Source organism: Loxodonta africana, chromosome 7 (genome assembly GCF_030014295.1).
Source record: "Loxodonta africana isolate mLoxAfr1 chromosome 7, mLoxAfr1.hap2, whole genome shotgun sequence".
Taxonomy (NCBI): domain Eukaryota; kingdom Metazoa; phylum Chordata; class Mammalia; order Proboscidea; family Elephantidae; genus Loxodonta; species Loxodonta africana.
This window is the reverse complement of record NC_087348.1, coordinates 12,762,761-12,788,929: the sequence shown is the minus strand read 5'-3', so window position 1 is coordinate 12,788,929 and position 26,169 is coordinate 12,762,761. Positions and strand designations below refer to the sequence as shown.

Genomic DNA, 26,169 nt, shown 5'->3' with positions numbered 1-26,169 from the left:
CTTCTTAAAGGGGGAGGGTGATTAGGACGGGGGAGGAAGGAGAAGAAGCGACATTGCACAGAACCAGCTCTAATACGGGTTTAGGATTAACTGTTAGAAAAAAAAGAAGGGCAAAGAAAGAACAAGGGGATAAGATGTCATTCCAACATGAGAATGGAAGAGGTAGTGAGGATAAGAAGTAAAAGCCGGAGACAAGAGAGAAGGATGGGGAAAAACATGAAGATAATGAACAGTAACAAAGATGGGTAAGAACACGAAGAGGAGGTAGAAAGAAGGGAATCTGAGAACAGTGGGTCCTGGGAAAAAAGAACAAAGGCCCCAGAGCAGCCAGGCTCCAGGGAGGCAGTCATCCTGCAGTGGCCCTGGGCTCCGCTACACAATAGGGACTAAGAGAAGCTGCCAAACAGTGCCGAGCGTCCTGCTGTCTGGCTGGACCAGGGGATGCGGTGCTACAGTAAACTGAGTATCCACTTAATAAAGAATTTTGGCACACACCAAGCCTTGATGAATTAGGTGCACTTTCTTTGCAGAGTAAGATGTTCAGGTCCTTTGGCTCCAGCAGTGCTGTAAGGTATCTGAACCACAGACACGACTCCGAGTCCCCCTGGAAGCCATGGAGGGGTTCAGTGGTAGGGGTTGTTACATTGAGGCCATGCTGGATGTCCAATGGCAAGGGCTGGTACGTAGAGGCCAGGCTGGATTCAACGGCAGGGGTCGTTACACTGAGGCCATACTGGATATCCAATGGTAGGGGTCGTTACACTGAGGCCATACTGGATATCCAATGGCAGGGGTTGTTACACTGAGGCCATGCTGGATGTTCAATGGTAGGGGCTGGTACATCGAGGCCATGCTGGATTCAATGGCAGGGGCTGTTACACTGAGGCTTGATGGATGTCCAATGGCAGGGGTCGTTACACTGAGGCCATGCTGGATGTCCAATGGCAGAGGTTGTTACAAGGACTCTCAAAATTGACCTAGTTCAGTTTCCTGGGGGAGTCCTTGAGTGGTGAAAGATGTTGATGGGCTTGGTGGTTAACCAAAAGGTTGTTTTGAGTCCACCTAGAGGTGCCTTGGAAGAAAGGTGATCTGGTGATCTACTTAAAAAAGTCAGCCCCTGAAATCCCTATGGAGCACAGGTCTTGTCTGACACATACTGGGTCCCTATGAATTAGAATCGACTTGACTGCAACTTTTTTATTTTTCTCTTTCCAGTTACCTGTATTTCATAGTTTCCTATAGTTGTACCTGATTTGGGCCAAGGTGTAACATACTTTAGGAGAGACAGTGTGACACAGTGGTTAGAGTGCAGGCTCTGTGCTCAGGCCTGGGTTCGTATCTCTGCTCAGCTAGTTACTAGCATGAGAACCTCAGACAGGCTGAACCTCTCTAAAACCAAAGCAAAACCAAACCTGTTGCTGTGGAGTCAATTCCGAATCGTAGTGACCCTGTAGGACAGAGTAGAACTGCCCCATAGAGTTTCCAAGGAGCGGCTGGTGGATTCGAACTGCCGACATTTTGGTTAGCAGCCAAACCTCTTAACCACTGCACCATCAGGGTTCTGTTAGTGCAGTGGTTAAGAGCTATAGGGAGCTATGGGTGCTAACCAAAAATTGGCAGTTGGAATCCACCAGCCGCTCCTTGGAAACCCTATGGAGCAGTTCTACTCTGTCCTGTAGGGTCGCTATGAGTCAGAATTGACTTGAGAGCAACGGGGAACATCTCAGGCCTTGATTTCATGATCTGTAAAATGGGCACCAAAACAAGGATGGCAAGATTCAGGCTCACTTTGGAGGCATCATCAGGAAAGGCCAATGGCTAGAAAAGGACATCCTGTTTGGTTACTTAGAGGGTCAGCAAAAATGAAGGAAACCCTCAGTGAGATGAATTGACACCATAGACACATCAGTGGGTTCAAACATATCAAAGATCATGAAAATGGTACAGGACCTGGCACTGTCTCATTCTGTCATACCTAAGGTCGCCATGACTTGACGCCAACTAATAACATGCCTGGTGTCTGTCAATCAGTGTCTCAAATGACTGAAAAAAAGGTAGTTAGTGACAGTCACCCACAGCCAAATATTCAACCGTGCTGTACAATTGGGAGAAGTGGCCTATTTTCTGATTGCTTTCTTTCTTTTGAATGAATAGATCTGGCCCTCTCCACAGAGGTCTGAATTGGGGTTAATCTCATTTTGTATTTACATCGGTTCTTTCCTACCAAGATCTCAAAGCTGCCTACATAAGCTCCCTCCTTGCCCACCCAACAGTGGGAGAGTCAATTAAAATTCAAGTCTCTTCCTACGATGGCTGACAGTTTCTACCTTGTTCACTGAACCCTGGAGTGAGAGGAACCGCTGGGGCTGTTGATGCAGGAAGCAGTCGGGGAAGTGAGTCAGAGCCTTGCCACACGTGGATTTTCAAAACAGAAGGGCCTGGAGATTTCACCTCCTGAAGAGACGCATCTGACTGTGTTATGACACCAGAAACGCTGAAGTCAGCAGGAGCTTTCTGCAGTCAGCAGACACCCACAGGATGTGACAGGGTTTGTTTTGGTCACACCCCTTCTAACAGTTACGGAGCAACCTGAGGGAAAAGCCCACACATCCTGACTGGCAAAACGCAACCATTTGGGGAACTATCTTGTATATTACAAAACCATGTTTCTGACACATAAGGCAGGGCCTTCGTGTCACTGTGCACACACATACCAGACTAGCTCCTGGCTAATAGCTCTAGACCACAAGAAACACCGAGAATATGTCTTCTCCATGATCTTCCCCAGTGAAATCATGGCTTTTATGGAGTCTTGGGTTCCTCGTTGTTGTTGTTAGTTGCTGTTGAATCCATTGCAACTCATGACGACCCCACGTGGGCAGAGTAGAACTACTCCATAGGGTTTTCAAGGCTGTCACCTTTCAGAAGCAGATTGCCAGGCCTGTCTTCCGAGGCATTTCTGGGTGAATTCAAACCACCAATCTTTTGGCTAAGAGTCGAGCGCTTAACTGTTTGTGCCACCCAGGAACTCTTTGGGCTTCCTTAAAGCCAAAGAAACCAAACTCATTGTTGTCAAGTCTATTTTAACTCATAGCAACCCTATAGGACAGAGTAGAACTGCCCCATAGAGTTTCCAAGGAATGGCTGGTGGATTCAAACTGCCTATCTTTTGGTCAGCAGCCAAGTTCTTAACCACTGCACCACCAGGGCTCCTGGGCTTCCTTAGCTGTTTTTAATCTGCCTCTGTTACAGCTTCCGCTTTGCTCGTGGGGGACGTGGTCTTTGTACTTGGGCCTTTAGAGCATTGGTGCTCAACCTTGGTTGCACATTACAATCACGTGGTGAGCTTTTAAAACTCCTAGTGCCCACCCACGTCACACCCAGAATAATTCAACCAGCATCACTGGGAGCTGGGCTCAGACATCAGTCTGTTGTTAAGCTCCCCAAGGTGATTCCAACGTGCAACCAAGGCTGAGAAGTACTGCTTTCTGAAGATTTATTAAATAAAATGTGGTCCTCACCTCACGCGGTTCCCAGCGCAAAACAGCTTTGCCAGGGACACGAGTTGGACCCATGGGCCTTAAAGTCAACAATACCAGAGCCTTAGCATTGCCCCTCTGGAGCTGCCATTTGCCTGGTGCTAACCTGAGAAGACTCCACGATCACCCACATCTAGAGCTCCTCACTGGGTCTCCAGCTTCCGGGGAAGCTCTGCCTTCCAGTGCAGTAGCAGACAGGGTTAGGAGGTCCAGTGTTCCAGTAGGACCTAGGAGGGCACCTCTGCATAAATCTCTCACTCTTCTTTCCTCCAGCTTCCCTTGACACCCAAGCACCGCCAAGGCTGTTTACTTCATGGTTCTCCTGGGGTACCGCACAAATAGGATTGGACTCAAAGGGGAAAGAGCTAACTTACCATAACTGAGAGGGGGGAAGGCGGAGTGTCTTTGTTTCCTGTTGTTGTTGTTAGGTGCCATCAAGTCAGTTCTGACTCATAGCCACCCTGTGTACCACAGAACGAAACAAACACTGCCTGGTCCTGCGTCATGCTCACAGTCGTTGTTATGCTTGAGCTCACCGTTGCAGCCACTGTGTCAATCCATCTCGTTGAGGACCTTCCTCTTTTCCACTGACCCTGTACTTTATGAAGCATGATGTTCTTCTCCTGACAACATGTCCAAACTATGGAAGATGCAGTCTCGCCATCCTTGCTTCCAAGGAGCTTTCTGGTTGTACTTCTTCCAAGACAGATTTGTTTGTTCTTTTGGCAGTCCATGGTATAGTCGATATTCTTCGCCAACACCACAGTTCAAAGGTGTCACTTCTTCTTTGGTCTTCTTTATTTGTTGTCCAGCTTTCCCATGCATACGATGTGATAGAAAATACCATGGCTTGGGTCAGGCACATCTTAGTCTTCAGTGTGACATCTTTGCTTTTCAACACTTTAAAGAGGCCCTTTGCAGCAGATTTGCCCAATGCAATCCATCTTTTGATTTCTTGACTGCTGCTTCCATGGGTGTTGATTGTGGATCCAAGTAAAACGAAATGCTTAACAACTTCAATCTTTTCTCCGTTTATCATTAATGTTGTTTTATTGGTCTAGTTGTGAGGATTTTTGTTTTCTTTATGTTGAGGTGTAACCCATACTGAAGGCTGGGGTCTTTGATCTTCATCATTCATCAGCAAGTGGTTCGAGTCCTGTTCACTTTCAGCAAGCAAGGTTGTGTCATCTGCATAACGCAGGCTGTTAATGAGTTAGTAAGTCTTCATCTCCTAGTGCTGCTGTAACAGGAGTACCACGAGGGAGTGCCTTTAAAGAATAGACAGTTATTTCCTCACAGTTTAGAAGGCTACAAGTCTGGATTCAGGGCACGGGCTATATAGGAAGGCTTTCTGTCTGTTCTGGGAGGAAAATCCTCACCTTCTATAGCCCCAGTGTTCCTTGGTTCCTTGACCACCTTCCAGTGGCATCTCTCCCGGCCCCCCGCCAACCAGTTTGTGCTTGTTTCTGCATCTAGGCTGCTCCTCATGACTCAGAAGTGATTAGGTTTATTCTTCACATTGCTGGGTGGCGCAAGCCAAGTTGTTAACCTAAAGGTTGATAGTTGGAACTCTCCCAGTGGTGCTTCGGAAGGAAAGCCTGGTAATCTGCTTCCAGAAAGATTTAATTAATACCCGTTGTCATTGAGTTGATTCTGACTCATAGCGATCCTATAAAACAGACTAGAACTGTCCCATAGGTTTCCAAGGAGCACCTGTTGGATTTGACCTGCCGACCTTTTTGGTTAGTAGCCGAGCTCTTAACCACTGTGCCATCGGGGCCCCTCCGTAAAGACTACATTCAAGAAAGCGGTAGGGAGCGGGTCAACTCACCTGTATTTTTTTCCGGTGGACACTGATATGGCCTCATTAACATAACAAAGGCTGCAGGTGTACGGGTTAGGATTACAATACGTACTTTTTTTTTTGGTTGGAGGGACACAATTCAACCCACAACAGGAGAAAAATTTGAACTCTATCTGTCAGAGCTATGGGGCGAATAGTAGCTGTCGCATCCGTTTGAGCTCTCCGCTCTAGGAAAACCAACCTCATAGCTGAGACTGAAAATTGTTGTTAGTTGCCGTTAAGTCAATTAGGGCTCATGGAGACCCCGTGTGTGTCACAGTAGAACTGTGCTCCATAGGGTTTTCAATGGCTGATTTTTCAGAAGTAGATCACTAGGCCTTCCTTCCAATGGACCTGTGGGTGAACTTGAACCTCCAACCTTTCAGTTAGCAACTGATCGTGTTAACTATTTGTACTACCCGGGGGCCATTGCAAGGGCCCCCTACTAATCCTGCCTTCAGTTTCTGATATCCAATCCATTTTTCACATTGCTCCCAGATGTCTTCTAAAATGTGATGTCTCCTCAAAAACCCACAGTGGTTCCCCACTGCCTACGGAGTGCCTGTAAGCACAAATCCACCTGGCACTGGATGTCCTCCATTACGGAGCTCTGAATTTCCATCCAGCCTCCTCTGCTACTTTCTCCCTCCACACCCTTCAGTTCCAGACACCCATCTTGCTGCTGCAACTCTACGCCTTTCCTCATTTCTTCTCTAGCCCAACCCACTCCCTAATCATTTCCTCCTTTGTAACTCACCTCCTGCCTGGTGCTTCTAGTCAGAATCAGTGGCTCCTTTGTCCAAGCCATCACAGCAAATAGCAGGGGAGTCTCCTCAGCCTTTCTGTTGCCCTGCCTCTGATTATTGTGAGGTGTTTACAAGTCATTTTCCCCATAGGCAATAAGTTCCTCAAGGGCACTGATCATGAACTAGCCTTTGTGTGAGCAGACTATTCTATTTACAGGCAATACGATATCCTTTCTGGGTACAGCACCCTTTTATAATAACCGTCTCTCTATCTCCCTCATGGGAGGCAAGAATTCTACCACTGTATCACCACTGTCCTCTAACTGGTGCTCAGCTAGCTTCACCTGCTTCAGCCTTCAGACTGGGCCAGCCTAGCAGGGGGCTAGAACCGTCCTTGGTGGGTCCCACTACCCACATCCTTTGCTTACTCAGTAGATATCTGTGTAAGGAACTGGGAGGTGGGTGTGCAGAGAGCATAACTCCCTACTCCGGACAGGCTCTGCTCACTCAGCTCATTGTCTTCCTCCAGACTGGCTCGGCTTCCTACATTCTCTACCTGACCCAGGCTAGACACCCCCGTCATCCTGAGTTCTTCCTTCTCTTTTGGCTCTCTTTCCTCATCACCACTTCCCCTCACATCTAATCAATCAGTAAGGCCTATCGATTTTCTCTCTATTCCCTCATCACCACTTCCCCTCACCATCTAATCAATCACTACCAAAAAACAAAACAAACCCATTGTCATCCAGTCGATTCCGACTCACAGCAACCCTATAGGATGGGATAGAACTGCCCCATAGGGTTTCCAAGGAGCAGCTGGTGGATTCGAACTGCTGACCTTTTGGTTAGCAGCCGAGCTCTTAACCACTATACCACCAGGGCTCCAACCAATCACTAAGGCCTATCAATCTCCCCTTCTACAAATTCTCAAGAGGGAAATGTTGATAACTGGTGCATATGGGTACTAGGCCCATGGAGGCTCATCATACCATTCTCTCTACGTTTGTGTAAGTCTGAATGTTTCCAAAACACAAAGTTAAATCTAACAAAAGATGAATAACATTTCTCAGATTGGTCCCCTCCACTCTGTTACTTCTAGAATCTAGACCCTCGCCCTCTGTTGCCTGGATGGATTGGCTCTTCCCAATCTCTTTGCTTCCCGCCCTTGCCCACCTCAGCCCCTACTCCCTATCACCCCTATGAGCCACACTTAGATTGACAGACGTTCTTCCCTCATCACTGAATATAGGCAATGGCAGAGTCTTTTTCCAGGCAATAGCTTAAACTCCTTTTAATTGAAGATGTGCAACATAGTTAAGCACTCTGCCAGGTAACTAGGAGAATTGCTTTGCCCTAGGCTGGGGGTCAGGACCTGGGTTCTAGTCCCAGTGCAGCTGCCGACCAGGTGTTCTCTAAGAATGAAAGAAATAGATACCCCTAGCCCTTGGAGTCCCTGGGTGGTGTAAACATTTAATGTGTTTGCTCCTGACTGAAAGGTTGGTGGTTCAAGTCTGCTCAGAGGTGCCTTGGAAGAAAGACCTGGTGATCAGTCATTGAAAACCTTATGGACAGACCAAAGACTCAAGGAAGCAATTAGTCCAAAGGACTAATGGACCACATAAACCACAGCCTACACGACCCGGAGACCAGAAGAACTAGGTAGTGCCCAACTACCACCACCAACTGCTCTGATTGGGATCACAACAGAGGGTCCTAGACAGAGCAGGAGAAAATTGTAGAACAAAAAAACAAATTTACAAAAAAGACCAGGCTTGCTGGTCTGACAGAAACTAGAGGAACCTCTAAGACTATGGCCCTAAGGCACACTTTTGACTTGGAAAGGAAGCCATTCTCGGATCCTAGCCAAACAATAGACAGCCACATAAGATAAACAGTAACACCTGAGAGGAACATACTCCTTACAGCAATCAATTATACAAGATCAAAAGGACATTATCTGTCCAAAAGCAAAGATGAGAAGGCAGGATGGGGTAGAAAATCAGGATGAAAAAAATGGAGAAGTGCTGACACATTGTGGGGAATGAAACCAAGGTCATGAAACACTTTATGGGAAACCAATTTGCTTTGTAAACTGTCACCGGAAGCAGAATTTAAAAAACAAACAAACAAACGAAAAAGTCTACGGAGCACAGTTCTACTCTGACATACATGGTGTGGCCATGAGTTGGGGTCAACTCATTGGCAACTGGAAAAAAAAGCTCTTGACTAGTACTTTCAATTTCAAAGGCATTGAAGAACGTTATCATCTCATTTGAACTTCAAAACAGCCCCAGGAGGAGGCAGGGCCTGCACTAGGATCACTTTGAGGGTATTCTTGGTGAGGTCTGAAATGAGCACCTTGCTCTCCCTTAGAGAAGGGCTGACACACGTCTGTCTGGCTCAAGAAAATTAATGACTTCATGCTAACTGACTCATTTGTCTGAAACAAGTTCAGATGCCAAAGCAAATGGAGAAGAGAAGACTTTTAGGTAGGAAGAAGGACAGCAGAAGCATATTTCAACTTATTGGGACATTATTTCTAAAGGCATATACGTATACATATTTTTAAAGTTATTGTGCTTTAGGTGAAAGTGTACATTGCAAATTAGTTTCTCATTCAAAAACTTGTACACAAATTGTTTTGTGACATTGGTTGCAATCCCTGCATTGTGTCAGCACTCTGCCTCTTTCCCTTTCCACCTCGATTCTCCGTGTCCATTTTTCCAGTTTTCCTGTCCCTTCCTGTAAAGGCATATATTTTTAACGACACACAAAAAAGACTGATTCTTTGGATGACAATAGTGAAGTTCACAGAGGTGAACTGGTCTGCCCAAAATAATTCTTAGTAATAATCGTAACAGTACATAATAATAATAGCACGCACTGCGCCACCAGGGCTCCATATTACATATTAAACCAAACCAAAAAACCAAGCCCGTTGCTGTCGAGTCGATTCCGACTCACAGTGAACCCATAGGACAGAGTAGAACTGCCCCATAGGGTTTCCAAGAAGCGCCTGGTGGATTTGAACTGGTTGGCAGCACTAGCTCTTAACCACTATGCCACCAGGGTTTCCATATTACATATCAGGAGCAGCATAAAGAGCTTTTCTCATTGAATCCTTACAACAACTCTATGAGATGAATAGTATCCTTTACATGGATGAGGAAACAGACCCAGAGAGCTGCAGTAGGTCCCGGAACCAGAACGCGATCCATGCTTGCTGGACTCCATGATCCATGTCTTCCCATGTGCCAGACGGTCTCCCAGTTAGTGTCAGAGCTGAGATATCGTCCAGCTCCCTGCCCAGTGGTTTTTCCATTATACCTGTTGTCGTTGAGTCGACTCCAACTTGTGGTGACGCCATGTACAACAGAACAAAATTATGCCTGGTCCAGTGCCATCTTCGCATCATTGGTATGCTTGAGTGTGTTGTTGAAGCCACTGTATATTTTGAGTGTTTTGCAACCTAGGGGACTCATCTTCCAGCACTATATTGGGCAATGTTCTGTTGTGATTCATAGGGTTTTCACTGGCTGATTTTTGGAAGCAGACCACCAGGCCTTTCTTCCTAGTCTGTCTGAGTCTGGAAGCTCTGCTGAAACCTGTTCACCATGGGTGACCCTGCTGGTATTGGAAATATTGGTGGCATAGCTTCCAGCATCACAGCAATATGCAAGCCACCGCAGTAAGACAAGCTGACAGATGGGTGGTGGTTTCAAATGTTAGCCAAGGACTTTCTGAGCTCTTAAGAAAGAAAGTAAGAAAGAAAGGAAGGAGGAAAGAAATAAATGACAGAAGGAAGGAAGATAGAAAGGAAGGAAGATAGAAAGAAAGGAAGGAAGAAACAAGTTCAGAGAAGCAGAAGATTCTCAGACTTGAAGCCAATAATTCCAGGAGCTCCCAGTTCTTTGACCCTCCACCCCCACCCCCAGGTCTGACATCTTTCTCCCCTCCCACACCCTGTTCACAGCCTCATAGATCAGGATGGCTGCTGTGGTCCTGCAATCATCTCCCATCCTTGCTAATACACTTATAATATGCTGTTGCTTCTAGTGAAGGCCAAACAAATTGATGGTATTTGAATATAAAGGCAAGGGAAGGTCAAGGTGAAATGACCTTCTCAAGGATTCTCCCTAAGAGAAACTATGGACCCATCTACATTGGTTGTTGCAGGTTGCCGTGCTTAGTGCTTTATAGGCATTATCTTCTTATTTAATCCTCACAGTAGCCCTAGGAGTAGGGCCTATCGTTCTAAATTTAATGATGAGGAAACTAAGGCACAGAGAGATTGACAAAGGTGCCGAAGGCTACACAACCAGTAAACAATGGAGGGAGAGTCTGAACCTAGGTAACTGATCGTTTAACTAAGCTGCCTCCCTCTTTAATAAGAAAACAAGCCCAGGTATATCCAGTGGAGGGGAAAAGAAATTTGGTGGTAGAGAGAGATCATTGAATTGGGGCCCAAGAGACGTGGACGTGAGATGCCCCAGGGGGCTCCCCTGGTTATAAATTTCATGCAGGCCGGGATTGTATCATCTCAGATGCTCCATGTCTGGCACCTAGAAGGAACTCAAAGATTTGCTGAAGCTTGAATAAATGAAGTGACTTGGTTTTTGTGACCATCATTGTTTTTGAGGAGTGTTTGAAGGGATCCTTAAACGTATACAATAAAACCTACGAAAGGTGGAAACTGTGTAAGGCAGAAATATGTCAGAGAAGGAAAACTCAAATATTTTCCATTAAAATGAGTGATAGAAAAGTGGTAAGACTGTACCCTTTCAAAGGCGGACAACTTTCAAGACCTGGAAAAACAAGGCAGTCCCTTTGAGTTCCAGTTCTCACAGGTTTCACTGCGTGTATGGCTGTTTACTTACCATTCTCAATAATATAGTTATTAGATGTTAGCCCTTGGGCACAGGGAGATCACACCTGACACAAAAGCCTTGGAGGACTAGCTCTCCAGCTATTCTCTTTGGCACCAGCCATTTGTCTGTGCCACCTCAATATGGAGTTAACAGCTACTGCCTGTTTACCCCCTAACAGAGCGACGCCTGCCAGTATTCTGCTGGGACTTTCTCTTTCATTTGAGGTTGAAGTTCTCTTCCTCATTTCATAGTTTGTTGCTTGAGGTTGAGAGACCTGGCCACTGTTCACTGTTCCTAGAAAGGAGAAGGGAGCTTCTCGGCACATAGGCCTGCTCATTGCGTCTACAAGGGTGAGGTAGCCCAGAGGGCATCTTGACACCCACTGGAAGTCTGACTTGCCTAAATTGGTCCTTCCTGACTGGCCACAGAAAAGGCGCATGGGCTGCCACCCGCCGCTGGTTCCCAGTCCTGGCCACCTGTCTCTGCAGTGCTGCCTTGGGGTTAAGAATGCAGTATTTGGAGTCAGATGTATGGGTTTGAATTGGGTTCCATTCCTTGCCTGCAGTGAGAACTTGAGCAAGTTGCTTGAGCTCCACATACCTCAGTTCCCTCATCCATGAACTGGGAATAACAATAAAGTCGTTGTAAGGGTCAAATGAGAGAATGCATGCGAAGTGCTTGTTTTAGTACGGTGTCAGCACTAACACCAAAAACCAAACCGGTTGCAGTCAAGTTGATTCTGACTCATGGCGATCCCACATGTGTCAGAGTAGAGGGGTTTCAAGGGTGCAACCTTTTGGAAGCAGATTGCCAAGGCTTTCTTCCGTGGTGCCTCTGGGTGGGTTTGAACCACCAACCTTTTGGTTGGTTTGCACTATGCAGGGACTCCATATCAACACTGTTGTTGTTGCGTGCTGCCGGGTATATTGTGACTCATACTGGCCCTATAGGGCAGAGTAGCAGTGCTCCACAGGGTTTCCTAGGCTGATGTCTTTAAGGAGCAGATCACCAGCAGGAGGTGGTAAATGCTCAGTAGCCTTACCCCCATTATACATCTGCATTGGTTCTGCTTCAGTTCCTAAGCCTGAGCAAGACAACGTAGTGACGGTCACTTTGATATCCTACCTCTTCGTTTTAGCTGCTGCTATGCCTGAACCAAGGAGCTCTGGTGGTGCAGTGGTTAAGTGCTCAGCTGCTAACCACAAATTGGCAGTTCAAACCCACCAGCGGCTCTGCAGGAGAAAGATGAGGCAGTCTGCTTCGGCAAAGATTACAGCCTTAGAAGCCCCTTGGGGCAGTTCTGCTCTGTCCTGTAGGGTTGCTATGAGTCGGGATGGACTTGACTTTTGACAGGTGCCTGAACCAGGCTCGATGCCTCTGCTGTCTGACCACTGTCTTTCTCTCATCTAACCTCCTGCTGAGCTTGGTCCCAGAGCCTATTCAATGTAGCTGCATCGTTATAAACTATTTATCTCCACTTGAACCTGGGTCTCTAATCCAGGCTCTGGACCCAGCTGCCAATTTGCAGGAAATGCAAAAGACTGAGGGGACACATTGAACGGCACCATGAAGGTTGTTGTTAGTCGCCCTTCAGTTGATTCAGACTCATGGCGACCCCATGTGTGCAGATTAGAACTGCTCTACAGGATTTTCTTGGCTGTAATCTTAATGGAAGCAGATCGGCAGGGCTTTTCTTCCATGTTACTGCTGGGTGGGCTCAAACTGCCAACCTTTTGGGTAGAAGTCAGGTACAAACTGTTTGCACCATCTAGAGACCTTACCGTAAGGGTTGCTGTTGTTTGGTGCCGTCAAGTGAATTTTGACTCATAGCAACCCTATGTGACAGAGCAGAACTATCCCGTAAGAGTTCCTAGGCTGTAATCTTTGGGGCAGCAGATCTTTTTTCCCAAAGAGCTGGTGGGTGGGTTTGAACTGCCAACCTTTAGGTTAGCAGTCCAGAACTCTACCATTGTACCACTACGGCTCCTTACTCTGAGGGTACATCTGGCAAAACCCAGACTGTGAGAAACTCTTCAGGGCAAAGGGCTTGGGCTCAGCAACAGATAAATTATAAGAAAAAGGGAAACATCAAGGGGAAATTCACAAACCAGAAGAGGCTGAAAAGGCATATTCAATTAAGAAGTAGACAGGAATAAACTATAGTGTATATAGCAATGCACACTTAGGTGATAAAACTATAGAGAACTCAAATACGTGATTACCGTGAAAGTCAGCCGCCATTAGTCTGTCAGTTTGTCGTACTGTGGTGGCTTGCATGTCATGAGTGCCAACGTATGAGCTTGAGTATATCCCACCTGAATTTAGAGACTATCTCAAGAGTAGATTTGATGCATTGAACACTGACGACTGAAGACTAGACAAGTTGTGGGATGACATCAAGAACATGTACACGAAGAAAGCAAAAAGTCATTAAAAAGACCAGAAAGATAGAAAAAACCAAAATGGATGTCAGAAGAGACCCTGAAACTTGCTCTTGAACATATAGAAGCTAAAGCGAATGGAAGAAATATGAAGCAAAAGAGCTGAATGGAAGATTTCAAAGGGCGGCTCAGGAAGACAAAGTATTCTAACAAAATGTGCAAAGATCTGGGTTAGAAAACCAAAAGAGAAGAACATGTTTGCCATTTCTCAAGCTGAAAGAACTGAAGAAAAAATTCAAGCCTTGAGTTGCCATATTGAAGGATTCTAATATGTATGGTTTTTTGTTGTACTTTAGATGAAGTTTTTTTACCGAGCAAACTAGTTTCTTATTAAGCAATTAATACACATATTGTTTTGTGACATTGGTTGCCAACCCCACCACATGTCAACGCTCTCCTCTTCTCTACCTTCAGTTCCTCATTACCAGCTTTCCTGTCCCCTCCTGCCTTCTCTTCCTTGCTCCTGGGCTGGTGCACCATTTAGTCTCATTTTATTTTATGGGCCTGTCTAATCTTTAGCAGGGTAAGCCTTAGGAGTGACTTCATTCCTGAGCTACACGGGTGTCCAGGAGCCATACTTTCAGGGTTTCTCCAGTCTCTGTCAGACCAGTAAGTAAGTCTGGTCTTTTTTATTTTTTTGTGTGAGTTAGGATTTTGTTCTACATTTTCCTCCAGCTCTGTCCGGGACCTTCTAGAGTGATCCCTCTCAGAACAGTCGGTGGTGATAGCCAGGCACCATCTAGTTGTGCTAGACTCAGTCTGGTGGAGGCTGTAGTAGCGTAGTAGTACTTGTGGTCCATTAGTCATTTGGACTAATCTTTCCCTTGTGTCTGGTTTTCTTCATTCTTCCTTGGTGCAGACGGGGTGAGACCAGTGGTGTATAGTAGACGGCCGCTCGCAAGCTTTTAAGACTCCAGACACTACTCACCGAAGTAGAATGTAGAACTTTTTTTTTTTTATAAACTATGCTATGCCAGTTGAGCTGGATGTTCCCCAAGACCACGGTCCCCACAGTCTATGGTCAAAATACCGAACGACTGCAGTAAGCATCAAAATAAGATGGAAGGAATACATAGCATCACTGTACCAAAAAGAATTGGTTGACGTTCAACCATTTCAAGAAGCAACATATGATAAAGAGCTGATGGTGCTGAAGAAAGAAGTCCAACCTGAACTGAAGGCTTCAGCAAAAAACAAGGCTTCAGGAATTGGTGGAATACCAATTTGAGATGTTTCAACAAATGGAAGCAACACTGGAAGTGCTCACTTATCTATGCCAAGAAATTTGGAAGACAGCTTCCTGGCCAACAGACTGGAAGAGGTCCATATTTGTGCCCATTCCAAAGAAAGGTGATCCAATAGAATACGGAAATTATTGAACAATATGATTAATATCACACACAAGGAACATTTTGCTGGAGATAATTAAAAAATGATTGCAGCAGTATATTCACAGGGAACTGCCAGAAGTTCAAGCCAGATTCAGAAGAGGGCATAGAACCAGGGATATCATTGCTGTTGTCGGGTGGATCTTGGCTAAAAGAATACCAGAAAGATGTTTGCATGTGTTCTATTGACTACGCAACGGCATTTGACTGTGTTGATCATAACAAATTATGGATAACATTGTGGAGAATCAGAATTCCAGAACCCTTAATTGTGCTCGTATAGAACCTGTACGTAGACCAAGAGGCAGTCGTTCAAACAGAACAAGGGGATACTTCGTGGTTTAAAGTCAGAAAAGGTGTGCGTCATGATTATATCCTTTCACCATACTTATTCAATTTGTATGCTGAGCAAATAATCCAAGAAGTTGGACTTTGTGAAGAAGGAGGTATCAGGATTGGAGGAAGGCTTATTCACAACCTGCAATATGCAGATGACACAACCTTGCTTGCTGAAAGTGAAGAGGACTTGAAGCGCTTATTGATGAAGAACAAAGATTACAGCCTTCAGTATGGATTGCACCTCAACATAAAGAAAACAAAAATTCTCCCAACTGGACCAATAAGCAACATCATGATAAATGGAGAAAAGATTGAAGTTGTCAGGGATTTCATTTTACTGGGATCCACAATTAACCCCTGTAGAAGCAGCAGTCAAGAAATCAAATGACATATTGCATTGGACCAATCTTCTGCAAAAGACCTTTTTAAAATGTTCAGAAGCAAAGATGCCACTTTGAGGACTAAAGCATGCCTGACCCAAGCCATGGTATTTTTAATCGCCTCATATGCATGTGAAAGCTGGACAATGAATAAGGAAGACCAAAGAAGAACTGATGTCTTTGAATTATGGTGTCGGCAAAGAATATTGAGTATACCATTGACTGCCAGAAGAATGAACAAGTCTGTCTTGGAAGAAGTATAGCCAGAATGCTCCTTAGAAGGGAGGATGGCAAGACTTCATCTTACGTGCTTTGGACATGATATCAGGTGGGACTAGTCCCTGGAGAGAGACATCGTGCTTGGTAAAGTAGAGGGTCAGTGAAAAGGAAGAAAACGCTCAACGAGATGGATGGACACAGTGGTTACAACAATGGGTTCAAATATCCCAACCATTATGAGGGTGACGCAGGACCGGGCAGTGTTTCGTTCTGTTGTACTTAGGGTCCCTGTCTTATTCATCTAGTGCTGCTATAACAGAAATACCACAAGTGGATGGCTTTAACAAAGAGAAATTTATTTTCTCACAGTCTATTACAAGTCCAGATTCAGGGCATCGGCTCCAAGGGGAAGGCTCTCTCTGTTGGCTCTGGAGGAAGGTCCTTGTCCTCGATCTTCCCCTGGCTGAGGAGCTTCTCAGGCACAGAGAACCCGGGTCCAAAGGATGCCCTCTGCTCCTGGCACTTCTTGCTTGGTGGTATGAGTTCCCCTGGCTCTCTGCTTGCTTCTATCTTTCATATCTCAAGAGATTGCCTCAAGACACCATCTAATCCTGTAGATTAGATGAATCCTGCCTCACTAACACAGCTGCCGCCCATCCTTCCTCATTAACATCATAGAGGCAGGATTTACAACATATACGAAAATCACACAATACCGGGAATCATGGCCTAGCCCAACTGATACACGCATTTTTGGGGGGACATAATTCAAGCCGTGACAGTTGTTATGAGTCAAAACCGACTCAAGGTCACCTAACAACAACAACATAAAAGTCAGGAGAGTGGCTGCTGTTGCAGAGGTGGGGGTTGTGATGGGGATAAGTTACACAGAAGGGGCTTCAGGCGTCTCTGGAAAGTTCTATTGTTAGACTTGGGCAGTGGTTATGAAGGTGTTCTTTCTCTAATTCACTAAACCATATGTTAGTTGTGTGTGGTTTTCTGTACTTTGGTTTTATTGTGCAATAAAATTATGTTAAAAAATGTATCCCAGGGCCTAGTATCTCCACAAGAGGCTACCCCTTCCAGTCTCTTCTCACCTATCCTTCTTTTGCTGCTACCTTGACCCATTTAGAACCTCTGTAATCAAGTAAACCAAGGCCCAGATACTTATTCTAAGCCAAAATGTGTGTGTGTGTGCACAAATACATGTGTCATCTATGTGACCCCAATTGTAGACCCTCCTTACTTCTCAGATTACATCCCTGGGGCAGGTGGAAGTCTCTCTTCTTTCAAGTCCATTCTCTTCAATGACTACTTTCTTCTTGGATCCACAGTCAATACCATGGAAGCAACAGCCAGGAAATCAAACAATGAATTGCGTTGGGCAAATCTGCTGCAAAAGACTTCTTTAAAGTGTTAAAAAGCAAAGATGTCATTTTGATGACAAAGCTGTGCCTCATATACATGGGAAAGCTGGACAACGAAAAAGGAAGACAGAATAAAAATTGATGCGTTCAAATTGTGGTGTTGGTGAAGACTATTGAGTATGCCATAGACTGCCAGAAGAAAGACCAGCCTGTCTTGGAGGAATTACAGCCAGAATGCTCATTAAAAGTGAGGATGGCAAGACTTCATTTCACTTATTCTGGACATGTCATCCGGAAAGACCAATAGCTGGAGAATTGACATCATGCTTGGTAAAGTAGAGAGTCAGCGAAAGAGAGGGAGACCTTCAACGAGATGGGTTGACACAGTGGCTGCAACAATGGGCTCAAACATAGCAATGATTTTGAGGATGGCACAGGACCAGGCAGTGTTTCATTGTGTTATACATGGACGGGCTCGCCATGAGTCGGAGCTGACTTCACGGCACCTAACGACAATGACAAGCTTGAAGTAGAGAAAATCTATCTCTAAAGGAGTCCAACTTGCGTCTTCACTCTGTTGGGGTAGTTAGCACCTTAAATTTGCTTACTCAATGGACCTTCCTTACATAGGGACTTGGAGCAAACTTTCTAAATTGCTTGTATAGGCTTTATAGATCATCAGGTAAATCTCACATTTTTACCACAACAGCGCCACCTTCCTATCTCCGTCTGCTATTTTGCCGTCTTCATTTTTGTTTTTCATTTTGCTTCACATATTTTTGCTGTATTCTGCATATAGAAAAAAAAAAATCCAGAAAAGGAAAATAGAGAGCTCTCCCCACTGTCTCTCTCCTGAGTTGTGTTCTCTTGGCCATGGCATCCTTAAGTAGGGTATGGAAAAGCCAAGCCGGTCCCTGCCCTCAGCCCCTCAAGGAGGCACAGGTGGGAGCAAGGAGTGGTGGCACCCTGTTGCCTTCAGAGGGGAGGGTCCTGTGTACCTCATGGAGGATTTTCAGTCTCTTCTCTCCAACAAGGCAGACAAGAACCTAATATGCAAAGGACTACAAAGATCCCCAGAGAAGCCTGGGTAGGAGAAATACAGTGGAGGAAAAAAAAAAAAAAAAACACAATAGAAAAGGAAAGAGCAACAGAGGTGTGTCCTAAGGAAAAGACAAGTGTCCACCATTCCCTGACATGGCTGCCATTTCTCTGTTGTTGTTGTTGTTAGGTGCCGTCGAGTAGGTTCTGACTCATAGCGACCCTATGCACAACAGAACAAAACACTGCCTGGTCCTGCGCCATCCTTACAATCCTTGTTATGCTTGAGCTCATTGTTGCAGCCACTGCGTCAATCCACCTCGTTGAGGGTCTTCCTCTTTTCCGCTGACCCTGCACTCTGCCAAGCATGATGTCCTTCTCCAGGGACTGATCCCTCCTGACAACATGTCCAAAGTATGTAAGATGCAGTCTCGCCATCCTTGCCTCCACGGAGCATTCTGGCCTCACTTCTTCCAAGACAGATTTGTTCATTCCTTTGGCAGTCCGTGGTATATTCAATATTCTTCGCCAACACCACAATTCAAAGGCGTCAATTCTTCTTCGGTCTTCCTTATTCATTGTCCAGCTTTCACATGCATATGATGTGATTGAAAATACCATGGCTTGGGTCAGGTGCACCTTAGTCTTCAGGGTGACATGTTTGCTCTTCAACACTTTGAAGAAGTCCTTTGCAGCAGATTTGCCCAGTGCAATGCGTCTTTTGATTTCTCGACTGCTGCTTCCATGGCTGTTGTTTGTGGATCCGAGTAAAATGAAATCCTTGACAACTTCAGTCTTTTCTCCATTTACCATGATGTTGCTTATTGGTCCAGTTGTGAGGCTTAGTACCAAAAAATGAAACCAGTTGCCATCGAGTGGATTCCAACTCATGGAGACCACGTGTGTGTCAGAGAAGAATTGCGCTCCATAGGGTTTCCAAGGTTGCGGCTTTTTGGAAGCAGATCGCCAGGCCTGTCTTCCAAGGTGCCTCTGGGTGGGTTCAAATTGCCAAATTTTGGTTAGTAGTTGAGCACTTAACCGTTTGTACCACCCAGGGTCTTCTTTCCTGAGCACACACGTAAGTATGCACTCTTCATATGGGGTCCTCAAGGCCTGAGCCAAGAGTTGAGAAGAAAAAAATATTTACTTTCTTCCCTTACTGTAAGGGAAACAGTTTTTACTCATTAACCAACTCTGGGAAACCCTGCCTGGTGGTGTAGTGGTTAAGAGCTACAGCTGCTAACCAAAATGTCGGGAGTTCAAATCCACCAGGTGCTCCTTGGAAACCCTATGGGGCAGCTCTACTATGTCCTATAGGGTCACTATGATTCGGTATCGACTTGACAGCAACGGGTGTAGTTTTCTTTCTTTCTTTTTTTAACTAACTCTGAAATCCTGGCTTTTTCCTTAGGTCTTCTATTTCTCCTGATTTCTTATGGACTTTTTTTCCCGCCTCCTTTGATTTTCCCTTGCACCGTCCCTTCTTTTTGTCAGGGAAGGACCCCGATAAACACTACCAAACTCAGATTTGCATCAAGGGATGGGGCAAATGAAGCACCAACAAAAAAGCTCATTAACCTCCTGCCATCTCGGTGGCCTCCCTCCAAGTACTTGGTCATTTTGACAACTGTGCAATTACCAATCAGAGAACAAGGCTTAGAAACCCTTCCCACGGTGGCCAGGCTTGGGGGGCACTGTGGTAAATGGAACTAACGGTTGGGTTTGAGAAACTGAAGGTTAGGGGTGCTAAGGCCAAATTATACCAAAATCTGCATCAACTCAGGGCTTTAAAAGGCAGCAAAGTCCACTGGATCTACCGTAATGCCCGAGTCATTGCTTTGTAGCCCCAGTCCGAGCAGCTGATGTACTGATATTTCCCATCATTCAGTCTATTTACTGAGTGTCTACGCAGATCCTTGTATTGTGCAAACTGTCATGGGTGATGCCAAGAAGTGGACCAACAACCCCTTCCTTTAGCTCTTTGGTGACAATGTGACAAACATGTGGAAGATAATCACCTGCTGGTTTATATGGTTAGTTTAGCATCAAAGTGAACACACAGCTAATGGGTGCCAGAGGAGTTCAAAGAAGGGTAGATTTGGGAGGTAAAAAGAAAGAGAGACAAAGTGACTTTTATTTTCCAGCCTAGAGACCACAGGCCTGTACCCCTGGGCTTGGAATGGAGAATCATGGAAGACTGTAATAGAAGACTCAGGAACCTAGGCGGGCCTTTGAGTGACATTTTAGTTTCCTGTGGCTGCCGTATACATTACCACAAATTTGGTGATTTAAAACAACAGAAATTTATTCTCTCACACTTTTGTAGGCCAGAAGTACAAATCGAAATGTCGGCAGAGTCACGCTCCCTCCAAAGGCCCTGAGGGAGAACCCCATCTTTGTTTTTTCTGGTTTCTGGTGGCTCCAGGTGTCCCTTGGCTTATGGTTGCATAAGCCCAATCTCTGCTTCCATCTCTCCTCTGCGTGTCTGTGTTTTGTCCTCTTCTGTCTCTTCTGTGGGCACTTACCTGATTTAGGGCCCATGTGGGTAATCCAGAACGATCTTATCTCAAGCTCCTTAACTTGATTACGTCTGCAAAGGCTCTATTTTTCCAAATAAGGTCACATTCACAGTCTCCAGGACACGGACATATCTTTTTTGGGGGCAACCATAGTTGGAATTGACTCAATGGCAATGGGTTATTTCACCCATTACAAGTGATATTCCAGAAGTTTGGTAAAAGCTTTATTCCTTCACCCATTCACTCAGCAATACGTGTACACCTACTATCTTAGTTACCGAAGGCTGCTCTAACAGAAGTACCACAAATAGTTGGCGTTAACAAAGAGAAACTTATTCTCTCACAGTCTAGAAGGGTAGAAGTCCAAATTCAGGGTGCCAGCTCCAGAGAAAGGCTTTTTTCTCTCTGTTGGCTCTAGGGGAAGGTCCTTGTCATCAATTTTCACCTGTTCAGGGAGCTTCTCTGCGAAGGAACCCCAGGTCCAAAGGACACGCTCTTCTCCTGGCTCTTGTTTTTTGGTGCTTTGAGGTCCCCCTGTTTCTCTGCTGGTTTCTCTCTTTTATATCTCAAAAGAGATTGGCTTTACACAAAATCTAATCTTGTAGATTGAGTCCTACCATGTTAACATAACTGCTGCCTATCCCACCTCATTAATGTCATAAAAGTAGAATTTACAGCACTTTGGAAAATCATATCAGATGACAAAACGGTGAATGATCACACAATACTGGGCATCATGGCCTAGCCAAGTTTATACACAATTCAATCCATAATACCTACTATGTGCCAGGTAGTATGCTAGGTGCTGGGATACGGCAGTGTAGGCTCCTGGTCTTCATGGAATTTACATTCCAGGGGGAAGAGACAGACAATACATTTGTTGAAAAGAAAAAATTGATCAATGAGTCAATTAGAGTTACACCATCACACACCTGTTGCTATGGAGTCTATTCCAACTCATGACGACCCCACGTGCGTCAGAGTATAAATGTGCTCCATAGGGTTTTCAATGGCTGATACTTCAGAAGTAGAATGCTAGGCCTTTCTTCCAAGGTGCCTCTCGGTGAACTCCAACCTCCAATCTTTCAGTTAGCAGCTGAGCTTGGTAAGTGTTTGCACCATCCAGGGACTCCAGCAATTAGAGATGAGTAAGAAACTGTTTGCAAACGGAGTATCCAAGCCAAACGTGGCAGGGGCTCACTCGTGGAGCAGAGTACAATGCAGAGCTTTTAAGGCAAATTAGGGGAGTCCTAGTGGCGAAACGGTTAAGCACTTGGCTGCTAACTGAAAGGATGGAGGTTGGAGTCTACCCAACGGCTCTGTGGGAGAAAGACCTGTCAATCTGCTTCCATAAAGATTACAGCCAAGAAAACCCTATGGGGTAGTTCTACTCTGTCACATAGGGTGGCTATGAGTCAGAATTGACTCGATGGCACCCAACACAACAAAAAGGGAGTCCTTAATTGAAGGGAGGGTCTTACAAAGCGGGGTCTTTCTGTCATTGGTTCCATCGTTATACTTGTTTAGTGGGAATTGGTGGAGTCTGGAATGGTAAGTCAGAAACACTTTTAACCATCAAGTTGTTCTTTTTGGAAAGTTTCTGTGGTTAGAACCATTTGAAAAATTCTCAATTGTTCTGTCCATATTTGTACCTGGCACAAATGGCCATTTTGATTTATTTGTTCTTGGAAACGTTTTGGGACCTGACACAAACAACCATTAATTTTTTAATTTTACACTTAATGCATCATTAGACAAATAAAGAAGAAAATATTAGGTTAAAGGCTAGGATGAAAATGCCACAGGGGCATGGGGTGGAGTGGCTGGGTGGCTACATTAGTTTTAGAAAAGAAAGGTCTTTTGTGGAGGTGACATTTAGGCTGAGGTCTGGGTGGCAGGGAGGTACCAGCCCTGCAGAGATCCGGGGAAGAGCGTTCCTGGCAGAGGCAATAGAAGGAGCAAAGGCCCTGAGGTGGGAGCGAACTTAGCATGTTCGGAGAACAAAAAGATGGCTGGTGTGGCTAGAAGGAGGTGAGCCAGAAAGTGGCAGGAGATGGGTCTCAAGAGGCAAATTAGGATGGAGAGGCGCATGTGGGGTCTCAGAGACCAGGGAAGAAGCTTGGCTTTGGTTCTAAGAGCTGGGGGAACCCATTCTTTCCTTTTATTCCCCCCCTTATTGTGATGAAAATACACACCCCGAAACATTCACCGACACAACCTCCACATTTACAATTCAAAGGCATTGATTACATTTTCCCCATTAATTTTTAAACAGGGTGAAATAGGTTCTAACTTGTTTTAGAAGCTCACTCTGGCCCATGAAGGGAATGGACTACAGAAGGGCAAGGGTCAAGCAGGGAGACAAGGGTCCTGGAGTCGTGCAAACAGTTAACATGGTTGGCTGCTAACCCAAAGCTTGGAGGCTCGAGTCCACCCAGAGGCATCTCAGAAGACAAATCAGCTGTTGAAAACCCTGTGGAGCACAGTTCTCCTCTGACACACATGGGGTCGCCATGAGTCTGAATCTGGTTTTTCACTGCTATAATCAGAGGGAGGTTGGGGGTAGTTTACACCAGGGCGTGGTTGTAGAGAAGGGATGGTTCAGGAGTATTCTAGAGGTAGAGGTGACAAGGATCCCTGAGAAATTGGACGTGGGGGTAAATAAAAGAGAGAATCAAGATCGGATCTTTGTGTTTTGGGGCACTGAAAAATCTAACCTATCTGAGTGCTTGTCAGATTCCAATGAAAGCAGAGCACGCTGGAAGTTTCTTGAAGTCAGTGCTGCTGTATATAAAGACCCTTCTCTGAGGGGGGCCTGCATCAAGTGGTATCTGGGTGATGAAGAACGTGACGCCGTGTTTTATTTTTCTTTTGCTTGTACCTCAGCAAAGCGAAGGAAAAATCCTGGGCACAGTGTTGAATAATTTCTTCTTGACCTTCCTTACGAGTGAGGCCCTATGCGGTGTGATATCGCTTTCATACGGCCCTTTTCACCACAGTCTTGTAACTCCCACCAAAGGACTAGGCCGGGCTGTGCAAATAAGGTGCTTGTGGCCTACCAAAGGAATTGGATAGGCTGCTAATAATGCAAATAAGATGCATGGAACCCTAACGAGGGGATTTGTCAGTTTTGCCATCCTGCTAGGCTGATGAGAACCTGACAAAATGAAGAGAAAGTATTTGACATTGTGAGCTGGTGTAGATTGCTGCAATTTGATGGCTTGCTCTGAACTGGACTTCGCTTCTGGTTGCAGATACTCAGAGTTCTAACTGGAACAGGAGATTCTTCAGATCAAGGAACATGCTTGTCTCCTCAGAGCTCTGGTTTGATGTTGTTATTGTTGTTAGGTGTTGTCGAGTCTGTTCTGACTCATAGTGACCTTATGTACAACAGAACGAAACACTGCCTGTCCTGCACCATCCTCACCATCTTTGTTATGCTTGAGCCCATTCGTGCAGCCACTGTGTCAATCTATCTCATTGAGGGTTTTCCTCTTTTTCAATGACCCTCTACCAAGCATGATGTCCTTCTCCAGGGACTGGTCACTCCTGATAACATGTCCAAAGTATATGAGACACAGTCTCGCCTTCCTCGCTCCTAAGGAGCATTCTGGTTGTATTTTTTCTGAGATAGATTTGTTCGTTCTTTTGGCAGTCCATGGTATATTCAATATTCTTCTCCAACACCACAATTCAAAGGTGTCAAATCTTCTTTGATCTTCCTTTTTTCATTGTCCAGCTTTCACAAACATATGAGGCGATTGAAAACACCATGGCTTGGGTCAGGCACACCTTAGTCTTCAAGGTGACTGCTTTGCTTTGGATTGACAGGGATGGGCAATTTAAACATTGGCTATCTAAAATAAGGGGAGATGAATGCATGAAGTAGCTGGCTTACAAGCTTTTGTGGGTGTGGTGTTGTTGTTAGGTGCCATTGAGTTGGTTCCAACTCATAGTAACCCTATGCACGACAGAATGAAACGCTGCCTGGTCTGTGTCATCCTCTCAATTGTTGCTATGCTTTCTCATTCCAATCACCAGTAATTATCAATGCATCCTGATTGCATGTTTGATCAATTTCAGACCATGGAAGTTGGTAAAAATCTTCAGTTTCTTCATCTTTGACCTTAGCGGTTGGTGGGTAAATTTGGATAAATAAAATAATAAGACATATGGATATTATCCTATCACTGACAGGGTTGTACTTCAGGGTAGATCTTAAAATGTTCTTTTTGACGATGAATGCAATGGCATTCCTCTTCAAGCTGTCATTCCTGGCATAGAAGACTGTATGATTGTCCCATTCAAAATGGCCAATACCAGACCATTACAGTTCACTAATGCCTAGGATATTGACGTTTATGAATTCCATTTCATTTTCGATGATTTCCAATTTTCCTAGATTCATACTTCGTACATTCCATGTTCCAATTAATAATGGATGTTTGCAGCTGTTTCTTCTCATTTTGAGTCATGCCACATCAGCAAATGAAGGTCCTGAAAGCTTGACTCCCTTCATATCATTAAGGTCAACTCTACTTTGAGGAGGCAGCCCTTCCTCAGTCGTCTTCTGAGTGCCTTCCAACCTAAGGGGCTCATCTTCCGGCATTCTATCAGTGTTCTGCTGCTATTCATAAGGCTTTCACTGGCTAATTCTTTTCAGAAGTAGACCACCTGGTCCTTCTTCCTAGTCTTAGTCTGGAAGCTCAGCTGGAACCTGTCCTCCATGGGTGACCCTGCTGGTATCGGAATACCAGTGGCATAGCCTCCACCATCACAGCAACATGCAAGCCCCCACAGTGGGGGCTGACAGACACGTGGGAGTTATGAAGATTATAGCCAAGAAAACCCCAAGTATGTCAGTTCTACTCTGTAACACGTGGGGTCACCATGAATCAAAATCGAGTGAACTGCAACGGGTGTTTTGTTTTGTTTGTTTGTTTTTTAAGCTACTTAAAGTAGTAAGATGGTAAAGCTAATTAGTCAACTTTCTCCTCTTAACTAGTTTGCTAACTTATCTGCATGATTGCTCCTCTTACCTATAGGATACTTTATTAAGCTTCTTTCCAGAGGGCTATAAAAATGAAGCCGTTTAGAAAATAGAGGCCTGTACTGTTCTAATTCTGAGTTAAACTACAGCAGTTGTTACTGATTTACACACTTGTTATTCGTGGGAGAGAGGGGTTACCATTTTTATTATAGATTCCAAATGCACTTTTAAAAACAAAGTTACTAAATGCCCATCTACAGTTGAATGGATAAACAAAATGTGGCCTATACATACGAGAGAGTCTTAACAAACCAAAACCAAGCCTGCTGCCGCAGAGTCGATTCGGGCTCACAGCGACCGAATAGGTCAGGGTAGAACTGCCCCGCAGGATTTCTAAGGCTGTAATCTTTATGGTAGCAGACTGCCACATCTTTCTCCCAGGGAGCGGCTGGTGGGATCAAACTGCTGATCTTACAGTTAGCAGCTGAACAC

The 26,169-nt window shown here is 45.1% G+C and overlaps 1 protein-coding gene and 1 long non-coding RNA gene across 2 annotated transcripts in view; one reads left to right on the top strand and one right to left on the bottom strand.

Annotated features, from left to right (window-relative positions):
• INCENP (inner centromere protein) overlaps positions 1 to 26,169 on the top strand; it is a 134,209-nt gene that overhangs the window by 46,012 nt on the left and 62,028 nt on the right. The window lies entirely within an intron of this gene.
• Positions 1,178 to 10,139, bottom strand: LOC135231629 (uncharacterized). The gene is made up of 2 exons (XR_010322418.1): positions 6,140 to 10,139; positions 1,178 to 4,807 (listed from the first exon to the last, which is right to left on the bottom strand). It is a non-coding gene; the product is annotated as an uncharacterized LOC135231629 (long non-coding RNA).